We start from the raw sequence: 26,082 nt of genomic DNA, 5'->3' as shown, positions 1-26,082 counted from the left end.
ATAAGCTTAGAATGGTGTGTACCCCTCTGGTTTTCTAATATTTGTATGAGCTACACATTGATGGCTTATGTTATGCACCTGTCAAGGTGCATCTTGTAGCCAGCTTAGATTGTCCTCCCATAGATACCTCACTTCATCTTTTTTTGGTTATACAGTTTATAAAACAAGAGTGTTGCACTAGAAACCCCCCTTTAAAACAAATTCCTTCTCCTTGCGATCTCAACTTTGTTCTACAAAAATTGACCTCATCTCCTTTTCAGCTATCTTTTCAGGCTGATTTAAAGTTCATCACTTGGAAAAGTGTTTTGATGCACGCTCTCATGGTGGGCCAACCTTATCTGATTTTCCACAAGGACAGGGTTGATTTATCACTCATCCTTCTTTCATGCGAAATGTTTCCAAATTTACCCTGAATTAAGCCATCAATTTCCCAGATTTATTTCCTGAGCCTAAAAACAAGGGAGAGAAAATTCTGTACACCTTTGATGTATACCGCATTGGTGGTATAGTGGTGAGAATAGCTGCTTTCCAAGCAGTTGACTCGGGTATGGTTCTGCTTGACAGGGGCACAGGAAAATAATTTTCTTGGGTGGGGAAAGCCAGGGTACCTTTTTGGCTAGGCTTATATAGGCCCTAGGGCCAATAGCTTAGTACCTACCTGTGAACCTATGTGCATAACTTGAATCATCCATTCTGCACTTGTACTACCTTCACAGGACTAAGGACTTCAGGAAAGCTGAACAGCTGTTTATTTTCTATTCTGGGGCTCTGAAGGGTCACTCTGTCTTAAGCAAGTGATTGCTCTTTGGTTGTCCTCTGTTATTGTTTTTTATTACTCCCACCATGGCAGATCTATTCTAGACAAGGTTAAGGTCATTCCTCCAGAGCCTTATCCTTTTAAGTTGCATATTGATAGTGAGTGGACTCTGTAAGCATGCTATAGGCAGCAACCTAGTCCACTGTTAGTACCTTTAGAAAACACTACAAACTGGATTATTTCTCAAGTTCTGGAGCACGGTTTGTAGGGACCATTCACCAGGTGCTCCTGGATTCTTCTCCCTCCTCCCAGGTAGGGTAAGTTTTGGGAATCTACCTGTAAGCCACTGAGGCAGTGTGAATGATGAACATAGTACAGTTGCTTAAGTCCTGCTTACCTGTAACAGTAGATGTTCAAATATCATACTGCCTCAGTGGTAGCACTCACCCACCATCGCCCTTATTTTGTAATTGTTTTGCTGTTGGTTGGGTTTAGTCGTTTGTGTTGGTATTTTGTGACTACAAATTGGTTGGTTTTGAGCAATTCTTGCTTCTCTTCCTTCTTGGTTCCTACCTACTTGGCAGTAAAAGACTGAATAACTGACTTTCTGTGACAGGAATTGGGCTTCCCCTGATGCGAGGGGCTTGACCAATCCCCTATCGCAGAGAGTCAGAAGAGGGGATTCTGAGGTATGGAGAGCTGCTAGCATATCTCTAAACTGTCCCTGATTTTTAAGGACACCCCTGATTTTGACTTAAATTTTAGCTGTGTCCTTAATCCCTCCTAAAACTGGTGACTTTTCAGAAAAGAAGGTGAATCATACTTAATAAATAATGACAAGTCCTCCCTGTGGTCGCGTGGGTTTCCTCTGGGTGCTCCGGTTTCCTCCCACATCCCAAAGACATGCTGTAGGTGGATTGGACACTCTAAATTGGCTGTAGGCATGAGTGTGTGCATGTGTGTGCCTTCTGTGGAAGGTTCGGTGCCAGGCTGGCAACTCGACACTGTACAACTCCACTGCCAATCCTGAACAGACAGGTGATCCGCTGTGGCGACCCCTAACCGGGAAAAGCCGAAAGAAGTGTTGGTCTTTTATTTCAGAAAATGCATCTTAATTCACATTTTCTTATTCTGTTCTCTGTATCAAGTTAATAGTACTGATATCTTAAAAGCATCCCCGATTTTGTTGAGATTTGTCCCTTTTTGGTTGAGAGTTATGGCTACCAGTATTGTTTGTGCAGTCAGAGAACCCATGTACTACTGAGGCAGTGTGAAATTTGAACTTCTGCTGTTCCAGGTAAGTAAGACTTGCGCAAATCTACTTTCCTGGAGATGTCCATATTGATTAACTGTACATTACAGTTTATATCTCATCTGTTGCTGTCTTGGGTGTTGTTGAGCTTCTTCTTCCTCTAACCTTGGCATGATAAAGACTCCCTTAAATATTTTTTGTGCCTTTTCTTGGTTTCCACATTCCTCTGCCTTGTACAAATATTAATAAAATTTCTGAAATATTTTTAATAACCTTTATAGTATGTTTTCCAGTTGGCAGAGCGGGTTAAAGCTGTGAACTATAGATCTGATGTTATCCGTGTCATTTGTGTCTTCATTCATCACCACAGGGTCTGGGATCCAATATTGGATCCAAGCTGACAACATTCAGTAGACGGATCCAAGGCTGTGTCTCCTCCCTCTCCCACAATGCCCTGCTGCCCTCTAAACCCCAGATCTTGTTTGCCATGCTTCCAGTGCAGACACATGTCCTTTAGCTCTGGCTGGTTAAGTAAAAGTTTTTGCTTGTTTTTTTTTCCCTTCTCTTACTTAGTTTATGTACTTCTAGGGTAGTTTAGTTTATTTACTGTTCCCTTTTGTGTTGATCCCTCCCACCTGTAGCTTAGTTGTTTATGTGTGTGTGTTTGTGTTTGTGTGTGGGGGGGCTTTTGGAGCCCTTCTTTCTCTTTCAGCTGTTAGGGCTGTATCCAATTTTGGGTAGTTGTTGTTGTGTTGTTTTTTGTGCTTGTAGTTTTTTGGAATGTCTGATAAGACCTGCTGAGTTCAAAAAGTGCTCCTTGTGCATTCGGAAAATGCCTTATTCTGATTCATATGAGGAGTGTGTTTACTGCTTGGCACTCAACAACTGGAGGTTGAATGTGACCTTTGTGATGCATTTAACCCCTGGGCCTTAGCGGAGCTCCACAACAAATTACTTCTAAAGGGTCTGGTTCAAGGGAGACCCTTCCTTTCCCCTTTGAAGGCTTCCTGTTCCAACCCAGAGAGGAAGGCCCCTTCTTTGCAATTTGTTCCCACCAAGAAGCCATGGCTGTCAGATCCCAAGTCTCCAGATCCGATCCCAGCCAGGTCCGCCTTGGATCCGAGAGCCATGGAGCAGTCTGTCGGATCCAGGTCCTGTCTGGATCAGAGGTCCTTATATCAGACCGGTTTGTCGGGTCCATCTGCTGAACTAGTTAAGTCTTTGGATCTGACAGGGTTATTGGATCTGGTTATAATCTTGGAGAAGCCTGCTGTCCTGTCCACCTCAAAATAGAGCTCTCAGTTGGCTCCGAAGCATTGGCTCCATTCACCAGAGCCTTGCAGTAGGTCAGGGATGTCTCCCTCCAAGTCCACCTTCTCCTCTTCCTCATCAAGGTCTTCAGGAGTCTTCTGCCCTCAGCAATGGACAGGAAGATGAGGAATTTTCTCAAGGCCCAGATAGAGTTGGGTCTCCTGGCTTCTTCTGCTCATCTGGCCAGAGGAGCCTCTCCCACCCCCCCCCCGGCTTCTCATTCATCTCATCCAATCCGATTGGGTTTGGATTCTAGAGACCAGGCCATTTGCAGCCAGATTCTGGTGAGGCCAAGTATTCCCCCTTTCTTGTCCCTGCTGGGGTCCTTGGCTTATTCTGTTCCTGCACCCTCGGAGTAGCTTGAGCCCCGTACCTGAGTGGTTGATGCCGGCTCTGCGAGGGGATGGGGGTCTGGTACCTTATATTTGTAATGATCCATTCCTCTTAGCACTTTGGCCTTCAATAGTTCCAGGTCGGTATCATCCAGGGGTTGGGGGGCTGTTTCTGTGCATGTTCCTCCTCACTGTGGGACTTCTCCGTTGGATGGGGGGGACGGGCCTGCTTCCAACCCCTCAGGTTTCCGGGTTGTAGAGAGGCTCTTATCCACGTCTGTAGTTTCCTCTACTGCACCTCTGGCTCCCTCCTGACCTCATGCTACCTCGGCTGGTGAGACCTCACATCCTGTCCCTGGTCAGCCTCCTGATCGAGCCTTCAGGGGGCTTCCTCCCCTCTGGGAGTCCCTGTCCCTTCCAAGTCTTCCCCGGTGACTCCAGCGGAGAAGGTTCTTCATAAGCGAACGTGCAAGAGTAGACACTTGGACTCCCTGCGGAGTCTGTCCACCGAGGATATGGACCTTGAGGAAGGAGATTGGTGCTCCAAATCTCCACCCGATGTCTTCTTTGAAGACATCCTTAAACTTCTGAAACAAAAGGGCAGATGTTCTCCCTAACCCCCGTCTTTGGAGGAGTCCATATTTCTGAAGGCCTTCGGAATGGGCCAGTCTGCCTCCTGGGTATTCCCATCTGCTGACGAGTTAGTGGATTTGATTGCCATCAGGGCCTGAAAGGAACTGGACATGGTGGAGCCTGTTCCAAAGAGGGACGACAAATTCCTTATTCCCCCGGCGGACCGTGTGTTCTGGAGCAAAGGCATTCCAGTCGATGCCATCATGCTTGACGCAGCCACGAAGAAGGAGCTAGCTGAGCAGACCTCCATGGGGTTGGTTCTGGAATTCCAGCCAATAAACCATTTTGGGAAGTGGGTGTATGCCTCAGCTGCCTTTGGACTGATAGCAACAAACTACTTGCCACATTGTATCCGCCTCCAAAGGGAGTTGGTCCAAGAGTTTTCCACCTACCTTGCAAGTGTCTCAAGCTATCCACTGTGACCTCCTTTCTGAATTCCTTGATGTGGTTCATCTCCAGTGCCAAGGAGGCTAACTGTGAGCTGCTGGGACAGGCATTGCCTTGCAGCATCATGCCTGGCTATGCTTGTGCGGGTTCACGGAATCCATTAAGGCACCGTGTACTAATGCTCCTTTCCATGGTTCCACCCTCTTTGGACCTTAGGTAAAGGACATGACTGGCAGCAAGCAGGAAGGGATGACTGGCAGCAAGCAGGAAGGGAAGACTCGGTCTGCAGTAGAGATCAAGCTTTTGGCTCCCCAGACGTCCTTCTCGAAGACCCAATGGGGAACCAGAAAGATGTGGTTCTGTAAGCCGCATTCTCCCTTTCAGGGTGCTTCTGGTGAATCCTCTTCCGGAGGCGGGGGAGAGGTTTCAGTGGACACCGACGCTGCCCTCAAGGCAGGGAGGGTCCATAAAGTCAGGGCTCCAGGGAACCCTTCTCTGCGCAGCTCTATCAGAGCTCTTGAAACATTGCCCAACTGCTCTTCCCTGGAGGCAGTTAGAGGTCGAATTTCCCTACACCCATAAGCCTGGACAAACATAATTTCCAATCAGTGGGTGTTAAATGTCATTTTCAGGGGCTATTACATTCTGTTTTTGGAAAGCCTTCCAGTAAGACATTACCTCCCAAGCGTTCTACCCACTTAAGGGGAGTTGGTCTTCAAAGACGTTCAACAACTTCTAAAAAGAGCCATCCAAGAGGTCCCAGCAGGATAACGAGGATCCGGCACTTATTCTTGCTTCTTTTTAGTGGCAAAAGACGTGGGACTTTTGTCCTATTCAGGATCTCGGTCTTTCAGTAAAGAAATCAAAGTTCTGGATGCTCACTGCTCAGTCCATTCTGCCCCTTTTCTGCAAGGATAATTGGATGTGCTCTGTGGATCTCCAGGATGCCTACTATCACATCAAGATGGACAAGCATTCCAGCAGACATCTTCACTTCCAGCTAGAAGCCAGTCATTGCCAGTTCTGAGCCCTACCCTTTGGTCTCACCCCCCCCCCCCCCGGGTGGTTACCAAGTACATGGCAGTGGTAGCGGCTCACCTGCTTCTGCAGGGGTTCCATTTCTTTCCTAACCTCGATGATTGGCTCCTCACAGCACCTTTGAGGCATCGACTGACCCAAGCAATTCAGTATGTTCTCCCACTCTTCCCTCAGCTGGGGATAACCATTCACCTGGCAAATTTCAATTTGATTCCCTCTCAACTGCTCAAGTTTGTTGGAGTTCAGTTGGGCTCTTTTTCAGAGATTGCAACTTTGCCTCTGCGCAGAATTCATTTCATTCAGGAAGAAGTCAGATATTGGATTGGACTTGTCGCGCCCCCAAGTTCGTGTGATTTTTCAGGCTTTCTGTTCCATGGTTTCGGCCATTCTTCTTCTTCCTCTGGCCAGGTACTACATGCATGTGTTACAATGGACTTCAGCTGTCCAATGATAGTCTCTTCTTCATCCTCTGTATATGAACAGAAAACCAACGCCTGTGTGCAAGCATCACCTCCAGTGGTGGCTTCAGTCACAAGATCTCTCTCTCTAGGTATTGCCTTCTCTCTCCCACTGCCCACGACCACAGTGACCATGGACGCCTCCCTCCTGGGGTGGGGTAGGCATTTTTAGGGGAAGACCATTCAAGGCACATGGTCCTCAGTCACGACCAAGTTGCACATAAATGTTCTAGAGATGAGGTCTGTACTTCTTTTGTTGCAAGCCTCCAGGACTTGCCTCATTGTAGAGACTATTGCAATTCAGGCAGTCAATATGGCTGTCATCTGGTATGTCAACAAACCAGGGGGGATATGTTCTTACCCATTGTGCAGAGAGACGTTGAGACTGTGGGAATGGGCTATGTCCTCTGGCTGCTTTGTTATTGAAGCACACATGCCCACGGATTCCAACGTGTTGGACGATAGGCTCAGCAGATCCATGTCGAGTCCTCACGAGTGGTCCCTCAATCCTTCAGTGGCGAATCAGTTTTGCGACCACTGGGGTCAGCTGTGCTGCTACTTTTTTGCCTCTACAATCAACCACAAATGCAGCAGGTATTTTGCCTTGATCTCCCCTCAGGGGGAGTCACCAAGGGATGCTGTAGTCCACGATTGGCCTCCGGGTCTCCTTTAAGGATACTCACATGTTATCTTAATACCCAAGGTTCTGCAAAAAGCACTGCACCTGAGGACATCCCTTATCCTCATTGCCCCTTTCTGGCCTTGTCAACCATGGCTCCCATTCATCGGGTCTCATCTGAAGTATCCACGCTATTTACTGGATCCCTGTCAGGATCTCATTTCCCATCAGTCAGGGCTTTCCTCTTCCAAACCTTCGGACCTTTCGTCTAACAACATGGTTTCTCCAGTTCTAGTGATAATTAAACAGTTCATGCTAGCATCCTCCATTAAACCATTATTTTGGCTTCCAGAAAAGTGTACAGCAGTAAGTGGAAAACATTTTCGATCTGGGCCAGAAGCAGTAATCTGGATCCCTTTTCTGCTTCTGTTTCCGATATACATTTGTTCTTGTCTTCCGTTTTCCAAGAAGGAGCAAGTTTTTCCACTATTAAGCTTCACTTGGCAGCAATTTCCAATTTTCACAAGAGCTCCGACCCCACCTTTTCATCTAGGCTTTGTAAAGGCATTTATGAAGGGGGTCTTTCTGCTTCATCCTCCAATTAAGGACCTTTTGCCTCTTTGGGACCTCACACTGGTTCTGCAATCTCTGGGTAGGAGTCACTTTGAACACCCACTAGTTCCTGTGCTCTCAAATTTCTCTCATGGAAGACTGCCTTCCTGGTTGCTATCACTTCAGCTAGGAGAGTCTTTGAATTTCAAGCTCTCTCCATTATTCCTCCTTACATGACCTTTCACAAAGACAGGGTCTATCTGAGAACAAATCACTCTTTCTTATCCAAGGTTGCTTCCAAGTCTGCCCTAAATCAATGCATTCAGCCAGTATTCTTCCCCAACTGCTGTAACAGAGGGGAGTATATTTTTCATACCTTGGATGTTCACCAACAGCTTCGGTTCTACTTGCATAGGACTAAGATTTTCATAAGTCAGAGCAGCTGTTTATGGCCTTTTCTAATAGCAGACATGGCCCTCCAGTCACTATTTCTAAGTGGATATCTAGCTGCATGTCTTTGGTCTACAGCTTGAACCACCTGGAGGTTCCAGGTCGCATTAGGGGTCATTCTGCTAGATCAGTAGAGACTTCTTCAGCCTTTGTAGTAAGGCTTTCTGTTGATGCCTGTGCTGCTGCCACTTGGGCTAATCCTCACACCATCATATTCCATTACAAGCTGTATTTGATCTCTAGGAGTAGGGCTTCTTTTGGCTCCACAGTGCACTGGCATGCCCTTCCTTGAGGCTTCCCAGGATGTATGGTAGCTGGGGACTCTGAACCTGTGGTAATGAATAAAGACACGGATAACATCAAATAAAGAATTATGTACTTACCATATTTATATCTGTGTTATCCTACATCTTCATTCATTACATTTCCCACCTGCCATCCCCCTACCTGGTTTGTTCATAGAGGACGTTGGAGTGGTTTTCTCTCGGTCTTGGTAGGAGTACCTTCAGGATTATGTCAGCATACTCGATCCTGAGATTAGAGGGCAGCAGGCCATTGTTGGAGAGGGAGGAGCCAGAGCCTTGGATCTGTCTGTTGAATGTTGCCAGCTCAAATCCGATGTCGGATCCTAGACCCTGTGGTGATGAAAGGAGATGCAGGATAACACAGGTACAAAGTTATGGTAAGTATATAACTCTCTCTTCTACAGTACAAGGTTTAATGCTGTCAGACCTCATTTGCCTTCTGTGTGATCTTGAGCAAGTGACTTAACCAGACATTGTTGCGAAGTCGCCCCTGGAAAGGGACGGTCTCTCCAGTGAGCCTACCTAGTTAATAAATGAGGATGATGATGATCACTAATATTTATCATGTCTGGTTATTTTTCTTGTTATAGCCTTCCTAAATTTGTCTGCAGCAACTTTTACTTTCTGTTGTCTAAGTTGTTGTCGTAATTATTGTTGTGCTCTGGTGTTATCAAAAAGTAGTTGCTTAACAACAGTCTTTAAAAACTCGTGTATTGTCAAAGTACTCCTGTATTTTCCCTTTAGCACTCTGGAGTTGGTCCTTTCATTTTATCCCACTCTGTCTATTCTGAAGTACTTTTCATCTTCCCTAATAACTTGAATAATTTGAAGTATCCATTCCTTAGACACGTCTCTTTTAACATGCAAGTAGGAAAGTGGCAGTGTTTTATTGCTGATTAACCTGCATCTTTGTCTTAGTGTTTATCAGCGAGCGATCCAAAATTCTTATTGGATGTGTCAAAGCTTTTAGTTAAATACTCATGTTCCTGTAAAATATAAATTATGTCCAGCCTAGCCCAGTTATTTTTACCTTGGAGAATAATAAGTTCATTTTTTCTGATTTCCTGCTACTGAGTTCACATCTTCCATGCCAAATATTCTCATTTCTTAAGAAATCTACTTCTGCTTATGCATTCTCTTTCTACTGTAAATCAAGTTCTTGTCCCCATCCATAAATAATCCTGCTGAAAGCTAATAAATTCTCCCAAATCCTTCTAAAGCTCCATAATAGCAATTTTTGGTGGCATGTTACATATGTACTAGTGTAATCCTCCTCTGCCAATAGCCCCTTAGTACTACAAATCTATCATTTGGTATTTTATCCTATTCTGTCAGTATTGGAGCCCCTTTAACAATCAGCATTATTATTCCCTTTTTCCTTTGTCCCTGATATTCTGGTGAATGTCCATCGTGAAATCATTTCTTTGACAATTTCGCATGCTCATTTCTATCCAGATGTGTCTCCTGGAACTTTATTTGCACCTTACATTTCCTAATATAATTCAGTGCTATTTGCTTCTTGTCTATACGAGTAAGGCCATTTACATTCCAGAGTAATATGGACAATAGTAGCCATTATGATAGAAACCTATCACTCTTGCCTATTGTACACAACAGTTCTTTTGACATATTTCCAAATTTTGGCATAAATACGCATACTAATTGATAGACTGACAGCTTAAGCTTTTGCTTCTTCTCTTTTCCATTTTAACTTCTGTCATTCTGTCATATTTTAAACACTTACTGCTTCAGTGAAAACACTCAAAAGGGGAGAGAGAAGAAATTTTCAGACCCCACCCTCACCCATCCTCTTTTAACTTGGATCAAGCACAAAAAAAAACTATGTAAATTTTCAATAAGTGAAGTTTACCCCTCCAGATTTGAGCAGTTGCACCAAATCAACATCTGCATCCACTGGCACTAAATAATATAAAATTACGCTTACTAATGGTAACGTGCATATTGAAATTTCTGTTCCTGCTTAACAGTGATTGCTATTTTTTTTTGTTTTTTATTGACTGTATTCCCCTCACAGATTCGAAAAATAGCCTGAATGTTTTCAGTGAACGTCAAATTTTAAACCTAAAAAAACTATACTGGCTACCTTTAAGTAAATAAACTATATTATGCATTTAAATGCATTAAAGAATTAGGACTGCTGGGAAGGCCACTACTACTTCACTTTCAGGCTTTATTTTTTCACTAACATGCTTGCTGTTGTACCTTTAAATGCTACATTTCTCTTAGCAGAGTGCACTCAGAGCTCTCAAGATTAATTAATGGTACCTGCAGGCAGCTTGACTCCAAGTAAAAACGGTCAGCAATGAGAAAAACAGCTAACAACTGCAAATGCAGGAAAAAAATCTTAGTATATTTAACTTAGAACACAATGTACGGCCTTCCCCTGGCCAACTGCCTATACCTTCAGGCATCTCCTCTCCCACTGAGAGGATTTACTAAATTAGTAGGGTGGGAAGAAACCTAACATTCTCCGTACTTTCATCATTTTACCTTTTTTTCAAGCCTATTTGTTTTAAAAAAATTGTGTATATTTTAAGCCAATAATGACATTAATCTAGACATCCACACTTGCAATAACAGGAGACATTACTGTCCTAATTCTGCATATATCAATACATTTGTACACAGTCCTCCCACCTCAGCAGCCCAAGATCACTTTATATTACCTTTAACTTGTTTCTGACCAGTCTTTCATTGTTACAATATAAAGCCTGTACTTCTTAAAACTTAATAAGTACTTGTTTGTTTTAAGATCTTAGCATATATAGCAGTCACTGATAAGACTGTTCCACATCATCTTCGTCAACCCCCTTTTTCACATTTTCTACATGGGGTCAGGGTATCTTGTTAACTGTTGCAATTTCTCTTCATTCATTGCCACACTACTACCTTCTTTGACACTCATGCCTGAATGTCGCAGATCTTCTTTCACACAGTCCATCCACCTTTTTGTTGGAGATCCTTGTTTCCTCTAACCTTCTTCCTGTCTGTCCCAAATCTTCAACAGATTGTCTTCTACTTTTCTGCACTTGTGTCCGAGCCACTGTAATCTGTTCTCTTTGATATTTTCTGCAGTTGGAGCTACTATGGTTTCTGCTTATATGTCCTCATTTCTTCTTCTGTCCCACAGTGTGCATCCTACCACTCCTCTTAGGCACTTCATTTCCATCACCTCTTTTTTTCTTCATCTGCTCTGCCTTTACTGCCCAGGTTTCTGTACCATACAGTAGTACTGGTTGTGCAACTGTGTTCTACACCTTACTTTTCAGCTTCTTTGGCATTCTTCTGTTATAGACTACACCTCAGACTCCATGCCAGTTGGCTACAGCCCCTCCGATTCTAATGTTGACCTCTTCATTTTGACTTCCCTTCTCCTCAACCACCCCTTCCAGATACTTGAAACTATTTACCTGTTCCAGTATCTTCCCTTCTATCTCAATTCTCAGCTTCTTCTGATTTCCCCAATTTGCTGCCATTATCACTCTTATCTGTGCTTAGTTTCAGCTCATGTGCTTTCAGTTTTGCATTCTGTTCCCCTATCCTTTGCTGAAGATCTTGCTCAGAGTGTGCCTGTAATGCCATATTGTCTGCATACAGCAACTTTGTTCATCTGTCCCTTCCAACCTGTTTGCTAACATAGTCCATGACCAATATAAAAATCAGTGAGCTTAGAGCCGAACCCTGATGTACACCCACTCCCACTGGGAACCCGTCTGTGAGGTAAAACACTATTCATACTTGAGTCATTGGGATCTTGTACATAGACTGCACTAATTCTGCCAAAGTTTCCGGGCCTTCAAACTGCAGCAGTACTGCCCAGATCAGCGTTTTTCAAGTGTAGGAATGCCCAGTTGGATTCTTTCCTCATCTCTAGTTTCTTCTCAACTATTTGCCTCACTGCAAACATTGGCTTAGTTGTGCTGCATCCTAAACTGAATCCAAACTGCTCATCCCCCATCTTACATTCTGCTACTCTGCGTATCAATCATCATCTCCAGAGTTTTCATGCAGTGTGATAGGAATTTGATGCCTCTGTACTGCCCACAGTTGTGGATGTCCCCTTTGTTTTTGTACAATGTTACAAGTATGCTTATTTTCCAGTAATCTGAGATGCACCTTTCTCTCGACACTGCTATGAGTACCCTCGGGAACAATTTCTGCCCTATCTCACCCATCATCTTTATCGTATCTGCTGTGACCTCATCTGAGCCTGCTGCTTTCCCTGACTTAATTTTCCTTAGTGCTATTCTTACTTCTTCTAGGGTGGACTCCTCTACTGTCATCATAGTCTATTTCTGGGGCAGTACAGCTTCTGAACGGTTTTCTTCATTCAGAAGCTGCTGGAAATGCTCCTTCCATCTGCCTTTGATTTCCTGTGGACTGGTGAGCAGGTTGTTGCTAGCATCCTTTATGAAAGGTGTCTGACTATCTTCTTTATCTTTCGTATTTTCCTTGCAACCTAATATAGTTTCTTTGTGCCACTTTACTGAGTCACTTTCCAAAAGCTGGTACAGGGTCTCTGATGCCCTGTTCATTGTTATCGAAACTCCTTTCTTTGCATTTTTGTTAGCCAGCCAGTATTCCTTCCTAGCCTGGTCAGTCTTTTCTCTCTCCCACTTTTTCCTGTACTCCTTTCTTTTGATGACTTCCTAGACTTCTGCATTCCACCACCAACTTTCCTTATGTACCTTATTTCCATACCTGGCTCGGCCACATATCTGTTCTGTAGTCCTCACACATACTGTCTTGAGGCGCTAACATTTTTCTTCCACTCCACCTATTTCCTCCTTTTCTTGGGGTGCTAGAGCCCTGAGTAATTCCTTGAACTGTTGTACTTTCTCTCCAGTCAAATTTCAGGTCTTCAGCCTGATCTCTCTTGACCTTAGAGCCTTCTCTGAACACTGCTTGCAGCTGATTGTGGCAACCAGATGTTTATGCTGTGGGCCAACTGTTTCATTGGGGATGACTGCAATCAGTTCTACCCCAATTCCTTTTCCATACTAGGAGGAAGTCTACCTGACTTAAAAGAGTTGGATATTGGACACTCTCATAAGTGATCTCATGGCCATCTCTCTTTCTGAACCATGTGTTGGCTACTATCAAGCCATTTGCCAGGCAGAAGTCTAGAATAGCCTTTCCTTCTTTATTCTTGTTGTGCCAGCCATGTAGACCCATGCAGTCCTCATCCTTTTTTGTCTGTCCCTTTATGTGCATTCGGGTCACCCATTATCAGCACCAGTTCACATTGTCCTGCAACTGCTATCACTATCACAACCCTGCTGTGGGGCATAAAGCAGTATTCATAATCTCACCCTATCATTATACCGAAGTCTTATTTCCATGAGTCTGTCACTAATTCTGATGATATCCGTCACTGCCTTCAGAAGCCTTTCTCACACCACAATTCACACACAATTTTTAACCTGTCCCCTTCCTGAGTAGTAGACTGTGGATCCCAAGCCAAGTGGCTTTGTTAAACTGTCCTTCCATCTTGTCTCTTGGATACATAGGCTATCCAGTCTCCTCCATATCATTATGTCATCCACTTCCAAGATGTGCAGTGTCAGCGAACCTACATTAAGTGTAATAATTCCCATTTCATGTTTGGTAGGTAGATTGGTTTTATGTCTGGCTTTCGCTCAACAGAGCTATCTCAGGTAACCCAGGCTGGGTAACCAGATACCAGCTGGCCAGTAGCTTATTTGACCCCAGGAGTTTTGGGCTTTGTGGCGGGTACTCAGTAGCCAATAGGGAACATTCAACCCAACTCGCATTTAAAATAATCTTGTCTACACACTATACAAGACTGTTTCACAATATAACATTCAATCTACATCATGCTTTTTATACAAACATTTATAAGACCAAAAACTTTTTACTTGGCTGCTGCTACATTTCTTTCAGTGTCCTCCTAAACATTAATGGCATTAAGTGGGATATATGCTTTGCAGTTCACCCAGAAATTTAATAGTCATCAAAATTCCAGTCTTTCTCAACCACCTTTTTCTTTGCAAAGCTGTAGTTCATATGTGTATTTCTATATCCAGAGGAATTTATGCTTTATACTCTCCCATGTATTCACTTACTCTAGTGTTGTTGGTCATCTTCATCCCCCAACTCCAGTATGTGGTTCACGTGCTAAGTACTCCTGATTCTTGGAGTCAGCTTCTGTGGTTTTCTGCCAAACATTTTGTTTTGAAACATTAGACATGTTTCACTGGCTTAATCTCTCTATGGATTTGGCTGCCAGAACAATGAGAAGCAAAGTTCCCTTCCACTCTTCAGCAAACAGTTTGTTAGATAAACATTTTTTATTTCCTCCTCAGCTTGTTCAGCAGCAAAATAAAAAAAATGTCAGATGGATACAGTAGGTTGAATTTCTCATCTGCCTCTCAACATTCCCTAATAGCTATGATAAAACTGCTTATCTCTTGCCTGGTGTAACATTGTCTCCAGTTTTAATATTTGTCCTTTTTCCACAGGTTTTTCAGTATCAACTCTTTCTGTTGGTGTGGTAGAATCTTTACAAATACAGGCCTTAGCTGCTTTCTCACAGGCAGGTTTGTAGCATACACACAATGTGCTCCTTCATTTAACAAACCTTGCTGAGCAAACACCAGTCCAGTTGCTTTATTTGTACATTCATAAAATTAATGCAGTCGTTTCCTCCAGTTTCTGTAGTAAACCAGAAGCTCTTGGGTTTTCTTCTAACTTTAGTATTTTTGAAACTTCTCTTTTTGAGACACTTCTTACTTGGACAGCTTTTTCTTCATTTCAGTCTTTGTTTTTGCAGTTTTATCAGTTCATTTGAATATCTAGTTAAGGTTTGTTCTATTTTTCCAGCCTTTAATTTCAGCTGAAACATTCCTTCAGTGTTTATTTTAAAGATCTCGGAGAGCATGTGATTTATCTTTTCATTGAAATTACTTGAAGCCATGTCCTGTACCAAAGCTGAAACATGATTTGCTTTTTCCTTAACTGCTGAAGGATTTTTCCCAACCAGAGTTCTATCTTTTCCTTTTCTGGTTGATTTCCTTGAAGGTTCTCCAATTTTCTTCTTTTCTGGTATCTGTTTAGTGTCATCACTGACTAGCAACCACACTTTACCCAAACTGAAAGTTTCAGTGGCCATTTTGTCCATTCCTTTTCACACTAGGACAGCTCAGATTAACCTGTTAACATTGTGCCATCTTTGGATGTCCACCTCCCTCTGATTCTTGATTTGTGTGAGTTACTGATCCCAGGCCTTTCTTTTTTATAGGTTCATAGGTAAGCAATAGGCTGGCTGCCCTTATGGGCCATTTTAATCTTATCCAGTTCCCCTTTCAGTGCTTGAATTAACCTATCTCATTTGATGGTAGATTGGCCTTACCTATCCCATGATCAATAATTATGTGTTACCCTTAGTGAGAATAACTGGGATTATACCACAGATAATTGTAGGGGATCCATGCATGGAATAAAACATTTACAAACTGCTTATGTCCATTGGTAGTGCATGGGGCAATCCTAGGATAAATTTTCCATTTCCTATCCATAGGTCCAAATTGCCCTTGAATATATGGACAGGGAATAAGCTTCGTTTTTTTGTGATTGGGGTGTCTGTTCCATTGATGTGTTATCCTCTCTGCAAGCTATACCTGTCCCTCCAACTTATTTCTGTTGATGTAGCAGAAGAGGTTTAGATCCCCAGACTCAATGTTTGTGATGCCATTTGACTTGCTGATGTGCATTAAATTCATCAGTATTGAGTCGGACGATGCCTTGTATGCCAGACACAGGTCACCTCATAACAGTCTGTAGGATACAGGGTATAACAACAGGGCTTAGAATCTGTCCATTTAGGACATATTGTTTAGGCCTTGTATCCTTTTAGAAAGGTATGTCTGTTGGCTTTCAATTTACATGTCTGGACAGATTCATACTAAATGGGACAATTATACTCAATGCTTGGCCTAATAAGGGTTGAGTAAAGGGGGCAGTAACATTCCTAGATCTAGACACAGTCCCTTTAATTATAATCTGTGCAATATAGAAGGATTTTCATGCAACAATGGACATGTTGGTCAAAAGTTAGATCACTGTCCACATAAGTTCCCAAGTCCTAAACAACTGGGTCAACTCTTAGGGGCATATTGTCAGTGTGTCAGTCCCCGGGGTAGATGACTTCCTGAAGGATATGATAATGCATTTTCTGGTATTTTGTTTCAGTCCATGATTTTGGTACCTGTTATTTATTCAGGACAAACCTTCCTGCAGGATGGCCAAGTCATTTTGTGATTCACTGATTGGTGTTAGCTTCTAGTCTTCTGTAAACTTAGTTAGCCAGAGCCCCTTGGTATTGGCTTTTAATTCAGTGAAGTAGATGCCAAACAAGAGAAGTTCCAGCGCACAGCCCTTGAGGACTCCATTGGTGATGTGTTTCTTTGTGGAGGTAACTTCCCTATTTTGATTTCCTGCATCCTATCTCTGAGACATTTGGCAATCCAGCAGGTGACATAGGAGTTTATTCAACGTTTGAATATACATGTTGGGGGAATGTGTCAAAAGCTTTGGCCAGGTTAAGGTATGCGATGTGTACAATTTTACCTTCATCCATAGCTTTGGTGACCTTTTTATAAATGTCCGCCTGGTTGAGTAGGCATGATCTGCCTTTGACAAATCCAGATGGAGATGGGTCCATTGTTTTGAGGTTCCCTATGTCCTTACTGATTAGTTCTTTGATAAATCTTTTCATAGTTTTGTATACAAGGCTGGTCAGACTTATGGGTCTGTAATTACCTGTGTCTGTGGAAGGTCCTCCCTCATACAGGGAAATGGACTGTAACCATTCTCCATTTACTTGTTACAAAACCTGTATAGAGGCTGAGGTTGAACACTGCTGGGGGGGGGGGTGTGCAGTCATGCTTCATGCTATTTAAGATGCATCCAGGGATATTTTCGGGACCAATTGATGCAGTATTTATTTATTCCTCTGTCAAGTTGCATTTGTCAGGCATTTCTGCTTGTCTGTCCTTAGATCTCCCTTTTTAACCATCCTCAAGTTAAGCAGTTTTAAAATGTGTTGCATATCCAGCCACCTAGAAAACCTTTTACTTTTTGCTTGAAAAGCTCACTCTTTTCCCATTGAACCAGTTTATCAGACTGACTTGAAGCTGTTAACATGGAAGACTGTTTTACTTGGATCTCTGGCTTTTGCTTAGAGAGTATCTTGAGTTGCAAGTACTTATGGTGAGTCAGTTCTTCATTTTTCACAAGGTAGGGTTCCTTTGAAAACTTGCCCTTCAGTCTCTGAGTTTATCATGAGCCAGACTATTAATCTCCCTGTCTTCTTTCCTGAACCCAAGAACAAGGGAGAAGAGATTCTTCTCCCTCTGGATGTCCACTGGCAGGTTAGATATTACCTAGGCAAAACTCAAGCCTACAGGAAAGCTGACCGGCTCTTTGATCCTTTGAAGGTAAGAGGAAAGGACAACTAGTGTCAAAGCAGACTATTACCATCTGGTTGTCTCATGCAATTGCTTTTAGTTATACTTAACCATAATAAGCCACTTGTAGGCAGAGTTGTGACCCATTTCATTAGGGCTTTGGCTTCTTTGGTGGCTTTCTGGAAAAGGCTTAACTCAAAATATTCTACAGGCAACAACTTGGTCCTATCTACATAGTTTTACAAAACATTTCAAACTGGATTCCTTTTTGCAGATCCACAACAGGCTTTGCCTGGACCGTTCTTCAGAGGTTCCTTGATTCTTTTCTTTTCATTCTCCCTTCCTATGAAGCTGTAGCAGGCTACCCAAAATAACTTCAGCTACTACAACAGTGATCCAATTTTAAACATAGTACAGTTGTTTAAACAAACTTATCATAACACTAGAAGGTCTAATAAAACACTATTTTGCATTATCCTCCCCTTCCTCCAGCCCAGTTCATTTGGTGTGATTTTTGGTATTGCTAGAATGTTTACGTATATACCCTTCTGTTTATAGTTTTTCTTTTGGGTATGTTTCCTAGTACTGTTCTTTCATGTGCTCTTGCCTCCCTTTCATGGACTATTTAGCTCTGAGTACTTTGGTGCTCTGATATTTTATAGGGAGTTCCCCCTCATTCTCTGGATAGTTTTTGTCATTGAAAGGTGCCTTTTAGGTTCACAAAAGTGAAAGATCAGTGGGAGTAGGACCCAAATAGATTAGGCTACTGCAACAGTAATCTGTTAGAACATCTGTTGTGATGGTAAGTTTACTTATCCAGCTGTACTCTTTTGAAATTTCTTTATTGGAAGAATAGTGTTAGAAGTTTGTGCGTTTGATGTATCATCTTTGATAGACATAGGCTAGCTTTTTCATGCTAATTCTGCTTTTATTGTTTAGATTGCATCAGTCGTCTTAATTAAAAATGTCCAGCTGTTAGAATGCAGTTTATCAAAAAAAAAAACTGCTGAAGGGTAGGCTAACCTTTGATGTGAAGTTGTTCTATCTTGTCTTCATTCTTACTGATGTGTTCGGAGCCGATCCTCTGCTCTGACTCTGCTAAAATGCAAAAGCTCGAGGTCTTCAACCAGCTCGTGGCCTACTCACTATCCCATGATGCACTGGTGCTTCCCTCAGATCTCGTTTGCTGCGCCAGCAGATCGTGCGTTTCACCAGTTCTGCCCAGTGAAATTTAAGTATTTTTCTTATACTTACTGTTAAATTTTTTTTCTTTCAAATTTAGCTAGTAATACTTTAGATCAGTTAGTTTGATACTGGAGACTTATCCATAGTGCTTGTGCTCTCCTTAGTTTATAGGAATTTTTCTTCATTGTGTGGCCATTTTATTAGGCCTAGTTAAAAACTCCCTTCTCTGTTTAGTGTGTGCTATATATATATATATATATATATATATATATATTTTTTTTTTTTTTTTTTATAGTTATTTGCTGTGTTTTTTTCCTGATAGCCTAAACTTAGAGGCTAATTTCTTTCTTTTGAGCCTGTTTTATTCCTAGAGCTGAGTTGTGCTTAAAAGGGTTCATATTGCCTGTTTAAATTAGGCTTTATAACTTTCCCTGTGTATGTGTGTGTGCGTGCGCTTTAGTTATAGATTACTGTTAAAACCTGTATTTTTTAGGGCATCAATATATATAGTTTTTTGCTGTGTGGATTGTTTCTTCTTTGTAGCATGTCTCAGCAAGATAAATCAAAGTCTGGATTTAAGAAATGTCTTAAGTGTGGACAAAAGATGTCTATAATTGATGGACACTCAGAATGTGTTTATTGCTTAGGTGAGGTTCACCTGCAAGAGGACTGTTCCATATGCCATTCTTTTAGCAGTAGAGTGTTGCATGAAAGGAAGAGTAAGATGATTGCTTAGAGGTCTAGTAAAATCTTCTTTTCAAGAATCACTGGACAAAGACAATACCCAGGATAAGACATCGAAATCTTCAGAAACTTCTTCCAAAACTTCTTCTAGGTCGGAGCCGAGGAAAGGTACATCAACCTCTAAAGTGACATATAAAGCATCTGCATCAGATCCACAAGTTTTTGGAACCGACAGTTGTTGGTAGGAGCCAGTCCCCGGTATTGGACCCAGTATCTCCTACCCTCAAGTCACCTGTCCTCCAATCAGTGGCATCATCTGTAGCCTCTTCTCAGTCCTCAAGGCTTTCAGACATGGATGGTGGATCCTGTGTTGCAAAGGCTTCTGCAGACACTGGCCGAACTTTTGTTAGGGCTGACCTGCGGGGCTTCGGAACCGTCCAAAAACCTTTCCTGCTTCTTCCGTTCCTCCTCCGACCCAACTCGAGGTTTCAGAGCCAGAGTGTTCGGAGCTGATGATCGTGGAACCATCGGGGCCAACACCTGTTCCAGGCCTGTTAGTTCCGACAGCTCAGACTTCCTCAGTGCCGACCATGGAGTCTAGGAGCCGACACTTGCCAGTCTGGTCTGGAAAGGATAGTCTTACCGATTTTTCGGTTCCATCTTTACCTCTCAGGGCTTCAGCCCGTATGAATCCAGCTCCTGAATCCAGCTTCTCCCTCAGGCTCAGAGCCCACTGCTTTGGTGTGTAGGGAGTCACGTGCCTCTTCAGATTCAGGGGTTCCTTCTCATTGGAGCCAGGGAGCTGTCGATGTCATGAGGAGAGTATCGTCACCACAGGACGTCACATCATCTGGACCAATAACCTGCTTCCCTAAAGCACCACGTCTGCCTCTGCTTCACAGATCTCACAAAAGCGTAGAGAACCAGAGCCTCAGGATGCCTCTTTGGGTGAACCCTGCTTTTCTGAGACCTCACCAGAAGGCCCCCACTGATGAGGTTCCCAGGTAGAGGTTATGCAAGAGGAAGCATCTGGATTCCTCACAGGAATCCATCACTTCATATTTTGACTTACTCAGAAGAGTCCCCACGGTCCCCCTCGGAGGATATCTCCTTTGCCGATATCTTGGAAATTCTTAAACAGAGGGGTGGCTGGAAGCCCATTAACCCTACTGATGATGAGTCAGCCCTCCTGAAGCCTTTTGGGTCTCAGCCCTCCACCACTTGGGTGTCTCCGCCTTTTGACAAGCTAATGGAACTGGTCTCTCGAAAGGCATGGGAGTCTCCAGATACCATGGAACCTGTCCCTCTGAGGCCTAATAAATTTATAACCCCTCCCCCCCCAAGGACAAGGCCATTCTAACCAAAGGAATACCTGTCGATGCCATGGTGGTGGCAGCCACCAAGATGGATTTGTCAGAAATTTCTACGTCTGTCCATCCTCCTAATAAGGATTCTAGGATCATGGACGGATATGGAAAGCGCATGTTTAGTTCAGTGACCTTTGCCCTCCGATCGCTGAACTATCTCACGCATTTTACTAAATGCAGAGAGATCTAAAAAGCTAGGAGATACTCTACAGGGTTCAGTAGCTGCAGGGGTATCAGATAAAGTATCCTCCCAGCTCTCTACCCTTACTTCCATAGGAAAGTCATCCATGCGTCTGGTTTCATATACAGCTGATGGAGCAAGTAGAGCAGCGGCTTCAGAAATAGCTCTTTGGAGACATTCCTGGATGCGCTTATGCCCATTTGCGGAGCCCTTTAAGTCATCCTTTATTAACACCCCTTTCGATGGCTCGTCCCTTTTTGGACCCAAACTGAAAGAAATGCTTACCAGGAGTGAACAAGATGGAAAGACTCTGTCTGCCGTCGGAGTCCATTTTTCCACACCTACCAGACCTTACCCCAAAGGTCAGAACGGAGGAGGAAAGGTGTGGTTCCGTAAAACTCAGAGCCTTTCCAGACACTCATGGGGAACCTCCCCTCCAGAGGAAGAGGAGGGGGCAATAATGGAAGATGCCATCCATGCGGCAGAGGGGGTCCGCAGAACCAGGGTGACAAAAGATCAGTTCTTTGGGAAGTCCTATCCATGCTCCTGAAAGGAGGCCCGCCTGTCCATCTCTGGAGGCTCTCGGGGGATGCTTATCTTTGTACCCAGATGCCTGGCTAAAAATAAAAGACTGCTGGGTACAAAGCATCATTTCCAGAGGATACTCCATTCCCTTTGCCACCCCACCCCCCCCCCTTTGTAAGGAAAATCCTGGACGTTCCATCCAGTCACAGGGAACAAGCAACCATAGAGATTCAAAGATTGCTGGAAAAAAGAGTCATCCAACCTGTCCCAGCAGACCAGAGAGGATCCGGAACTTGCTCAAGGTTCTTTTTAGTTCCAAAGAAAACAGGGGACTGGAGACCCATTTTTGGATCTCAGCAGACTGAACAAATCTATCTAAAAGACAAAGTTCTGGATGGTCACGCTACAGTTGATACTTCCTTTTCTAGGAAAAGGCAATTGGATGTGCTAGATAGATCTCCCGGATGCGTACTACCACATCAAAATAGCCAGACCATCCGGAGATCATCTGCGTTTTTGGCTGGGGGCCAGTCACTACCAGTTTCGAGCTCTGCCGTAGAGTGTTCACCAAAATGCATGGCAGTAGTCACGGCTTACCTGAGACATTTAGGAATCCAGGCGTTTCCATACCTAGACTACTGGCTCTTCACTGCCACCAACAGGCATCAACTCATACAAGCAAGGGACACAACTTTGAACCTCTGCACTCATTTAGGGATTACCATAAATTCAGAAAAATCTGCGTTGTTGCCATCGAAGCGTATCGTTTTTATAGGAGCAGATTTAGATACCATTACCATGACATTAAAACTTCCACCAGAAAGGGTTTGTGTTCTACGAAAACAGGTCCTGAACCTTGTCTTAAAAGAAAAAGACCCAGCTTCAGTAGTGCTCAAATTGTTGGGGACAATGGCAACAGCAATCATTGCGATTCCTTTAGGTCGAATGCATATGCGTATACTGCAGTGGCTCCTGTTCACGCAATGGTCCTTTTGGGAACTTCCAATGTCGCATCAAATTGTAATAAACTCATCCAAGAAGGACTTTCAGTGGTGGCTGACACCTCATCAAATAACAATAGGTTGCCCCTTTGTTCTACCCAATCCTATTGCCACTCTGGCCATGGTCGCCTCCCTGATATGGTGGTGGTGGTGGGGGGGGGTTATCTGGAAAGAACAGCCCAAGGCATATGGAAGGAACACAAGGCTCATCTGCATATCAGTGTCCTAGAGATGAGAGTGGTACTTCTAGCGTTGCAGTCCTTTCAAGACTGTTTTCCTCTAGGGACTGTTGCAATTCAGACGGACAGCATGTCAGTGGTCTTGGTACATGAACAAACAAGGAGGAACCAGATCTTACCCCCTGTGTTGAGGCCTTGAGGGTATGGCAGTGGGCAACTTCCACCCAGTGCTTTCTGATTAGCAGTGCACATCCCGGGGAGGTCCAGTGTGATAGCAGACAAACTGAGCAGAGCAATTCTATTGCCTCACGAGTGGTCTCTGAAGAAAGAAGTAGCAGAAAAGATGTTCCACAGATGGGGCCAGCCTTGCTGCGATCTCTTTGCAACTCCAACAAACACAAAATGCAGCAGCTATTGTGCCCTAATCCCCCCTACGGGAGATTCCCCAAGGGACCCACTTGTGCACAATTGGCCCCCGGGTCTCCTGTATGCCTTTCCACCCTTTCCACTGATGCCTAAAATTTTACAGAAACCCAAGACTCTGGGAAGGACCAGTATTCTAATAGCCCCTTACTGGCTTCGTCAAGTTTGGTTCCCCTTTCTCCAGCTTCATCTGTTGGAAGAATCTTGGATACTGGATCCAGTTCCAGATCTTCTGATTCATTCATCAGGGGCTCTTCATCCTCACTTCAATCCCTCAAATTGACAGCTTGGCTGCTCCAATTCCAAATATAGCCAGGTTTCAGAATCTCTTAGCTGCAGTTCAGCATATTCTAACATCCTCTCATAAACCATCTACCAGGAAGTTATACCTTCGTAAATGGAAAAGTTTTTCGATATGGGCGTTTCAGAACAATTTTAACCCGTATCTGGCTTCAATTTCTTCCATTTTAGAGTTTTTGACTAAACTTTTCAATGAGAGGGCAGCTGCAGCAACCATTAGGGTTCAATTGGCAGCAGTTTCTAACTTTTTCATCTTGGTGATCCAGGGATCTAATATCATGTCACATAGAGTCTCTAAAGCCTTTCTCAAGGGTACTGTTCATTTGAGACCACCCGTTAAATCTCCAGCTACGCCATGGAATCTAACTTTTGTTCTTTCACGTATCATTCTACCCCCATTTGAACCAGCCTCATCTTGTGACCTGAAATATCTATCATGGAAAACCATATTTCTAGTAGCTATTACTTCTGCTTGTAGGGTTTCAGAGTTACAGGCTTTGTCCATTAAACCCCCATATTTGATTTTTCATAATGACAGTTTCACTTAGGACAAATCCATAATTTTTACCTAAGGTTTGTTCAGAGACCATTCTCAATCAGACTGCAGAATTACCTGTCTTTTTCCCTAAATATATTAATAAGATGGAACATATGCTACACAAGCTTGATGTCCAGGGTCTATATTACATCATTGCGCTCTTAAAAAAGTGAATGATGATTAATCGACTGAATGTAAGCGAAAGCTTACAATGTCAAAACCTCAGAAAAGCAATTTTTTCCAACGGGAAAAAAAATCGCTGTTCCAAAAAATTAAAAAAAAAAAAAAATACATAAAGTGGAGGGCTTTGCACCCCCCCCCCAACACTTAAATATACCAACTCCAAGATTGCACTACAGTGCCGAAAATGGCAAAGTAAAGGAAGCAGCCAAGCAAATTCTTTCCCAGGGAAAGAATTCGCTTAAAAGCCGCTTTGCTGTTTTGCCTTTTTGTTCTTTTACTTTCGATCAAGACGCATTCGACAGAATGCATCTGCGATCACGTAGTAAGAACCCGATGTCCACAGGCAGATTCGATTCTATTTGCACAGGGCCAAGGACTTTAGAAAATCATAATGGCTCTTTGTTTCATTTTCAAATTCAAAGAAAGGTGCTCCAGTGGTAAAAAAAACACTTATCTAAAATGGTTATTAGATTGCATTTCCTTTACATACAGTTTTGTCCATATGCCATTACATCAAGAAGTAAAGGCCCAGTTAGCTAGAGCTGTCTCCACATCTTCAGCCTTTTTGGCCAAACTACCAGTAGATTCCATTTGTGCAGCAGCCATGTGATCTAGGCCTCATACCTTCATCACTCATTGCAAAGTGGATAAGGCCTCCAGAGACAGGGTCTCCTTTGGTTCCACTGCCTTGAGGAATATACTCCCGTGAGCCGCCCGAGAAAGATGGTGCTTGGGACGCTAACCCATCAGTAAGAATGAAGGCGAGATAGAACAATTTCACATAAAGCAGTTATGTACTCACCATAACGTTCCATGTGAGTTATTCATCTCGCCTTCATTCTTACGTCCCACCCTCCTTAACCCCCTTACAGTTTTTTCTTGGGGACCGAGAAGTTGGACAAGTCATGGCTGTATTGGACTTTGTCTGGTTTATTCTTGATATTACTATTAAAAATTTTCTCTGCCTACATTAGTTGGAAGCAAACAAGATCTGAGGGAAGCACCAGTACATCATGGGATAGGGAATAGACTTGTGAGCTGGTTGGAGACCTCGTGCTTTTGCATTTTGTCCGAGTCGGAGCCGAGGGTCGGCTCCGAACCCATCAGTAAGAATGAAGGTGAGATGAACAACTCACATGGAACGTTATGGTGAGTACATAACTTTTTTTTTGCTGCTCATAAGTTGGGTTTTCAAATGAAGAAATGGATTTCCAGCTGGATAGCTGGTTTCCTAAGTTGCTTTTACTCAGTCTATGTACCTCTGCAAGAAGCTATCAGGACTCATTCTGCAGCAGTAGTGGCTGTGTCAGCTGCATTTTTTTCCAGGGAAAGTCTCCTGCTACTGCTTGTGAAGCAGCTGTATGATCAATTCATCCAAGTGTTTATAAACCGTAATATATTGGATTTAGTGTCTAAAGTTAGAAGTGGTTTTGACAGAACATGTGTTTAAAGAATCCTTGCTAGAGAGCCTCCATCCAGCTTCTGGCTACATAACTTGGTATTATTCTACAAACTGTAATTGTAGTAACAAGTGCTATTGAAATTGTAATATGGTTGTGGATGAGATTTGCCACCAGATTACTGAGTTGTCCCTTTCTTCAAAGTGGAGTCTCTTCCTGACCTTAGATGTCAAAATATTTTATGTAATCGGTCCTTTTGATTAGCCGCCTGGGGGTGTGAACATTGGCTCTTGATTGTCACTTTTGATGCGACAACCCAACTCCATGTGTAAAATGGGAAAAATGAGTTATGAACAGATTGGTGGAGCCGTGTACTTCATTGGAAAGAAAGTCTGGTGGGCGTTTGATCTCATCCTTGTTAAGCTTATATGCATCTACCCCAGAAATTTACTGGATTAACTTTTAGGCAGAAAAAATCCCAACTGCAGAAAAACTTTATGGCCAATTTCTATACATTGGGACTGAGACTTTGTATATGTGTTACCTGTGTTTTGCAGCCATAAAATTGTAGTG

The 26,082-nt window shown here is 43.2% G+C and overlaps 1 protein-coding gene across 1 annotated transcript in view; it reads left to right on the top strand.

The window, feature by feature from the left end:
* The window catches only part of SMARCAD1 (SWI/SNF-related, matrix-associated actin-dependent regulator of chromatin, subfamily a, containing DEAD/H box 1), a 3,333,959-nt gene that overhangs the window by 2,237,498 nt on the left and 1,070,379 nt on the right, over positions 1–26,082 (top strand). The gene's annotated exons all lie outside the window — the stretch shown is intronic.

Source organism: Protopterus annectens, chromosome 2.part0 (assembly GCF_019279795.1).
Source record: "Protopterus annectens isolate FY-2018-M chromosome 2.part0, PAN1.0, whole genome shotgun sequence".
NCBI classification, from domain to species: Eukaryota; Metazoa; Chordata; order Ceratodontiformes; family Protopteridae; genus Protopterus; species Protopterus annectens.
Note: the sequence above shows the minus strand (reverse complement) of the source record. Positions and strands in the feature narration are given on the sequence as shown.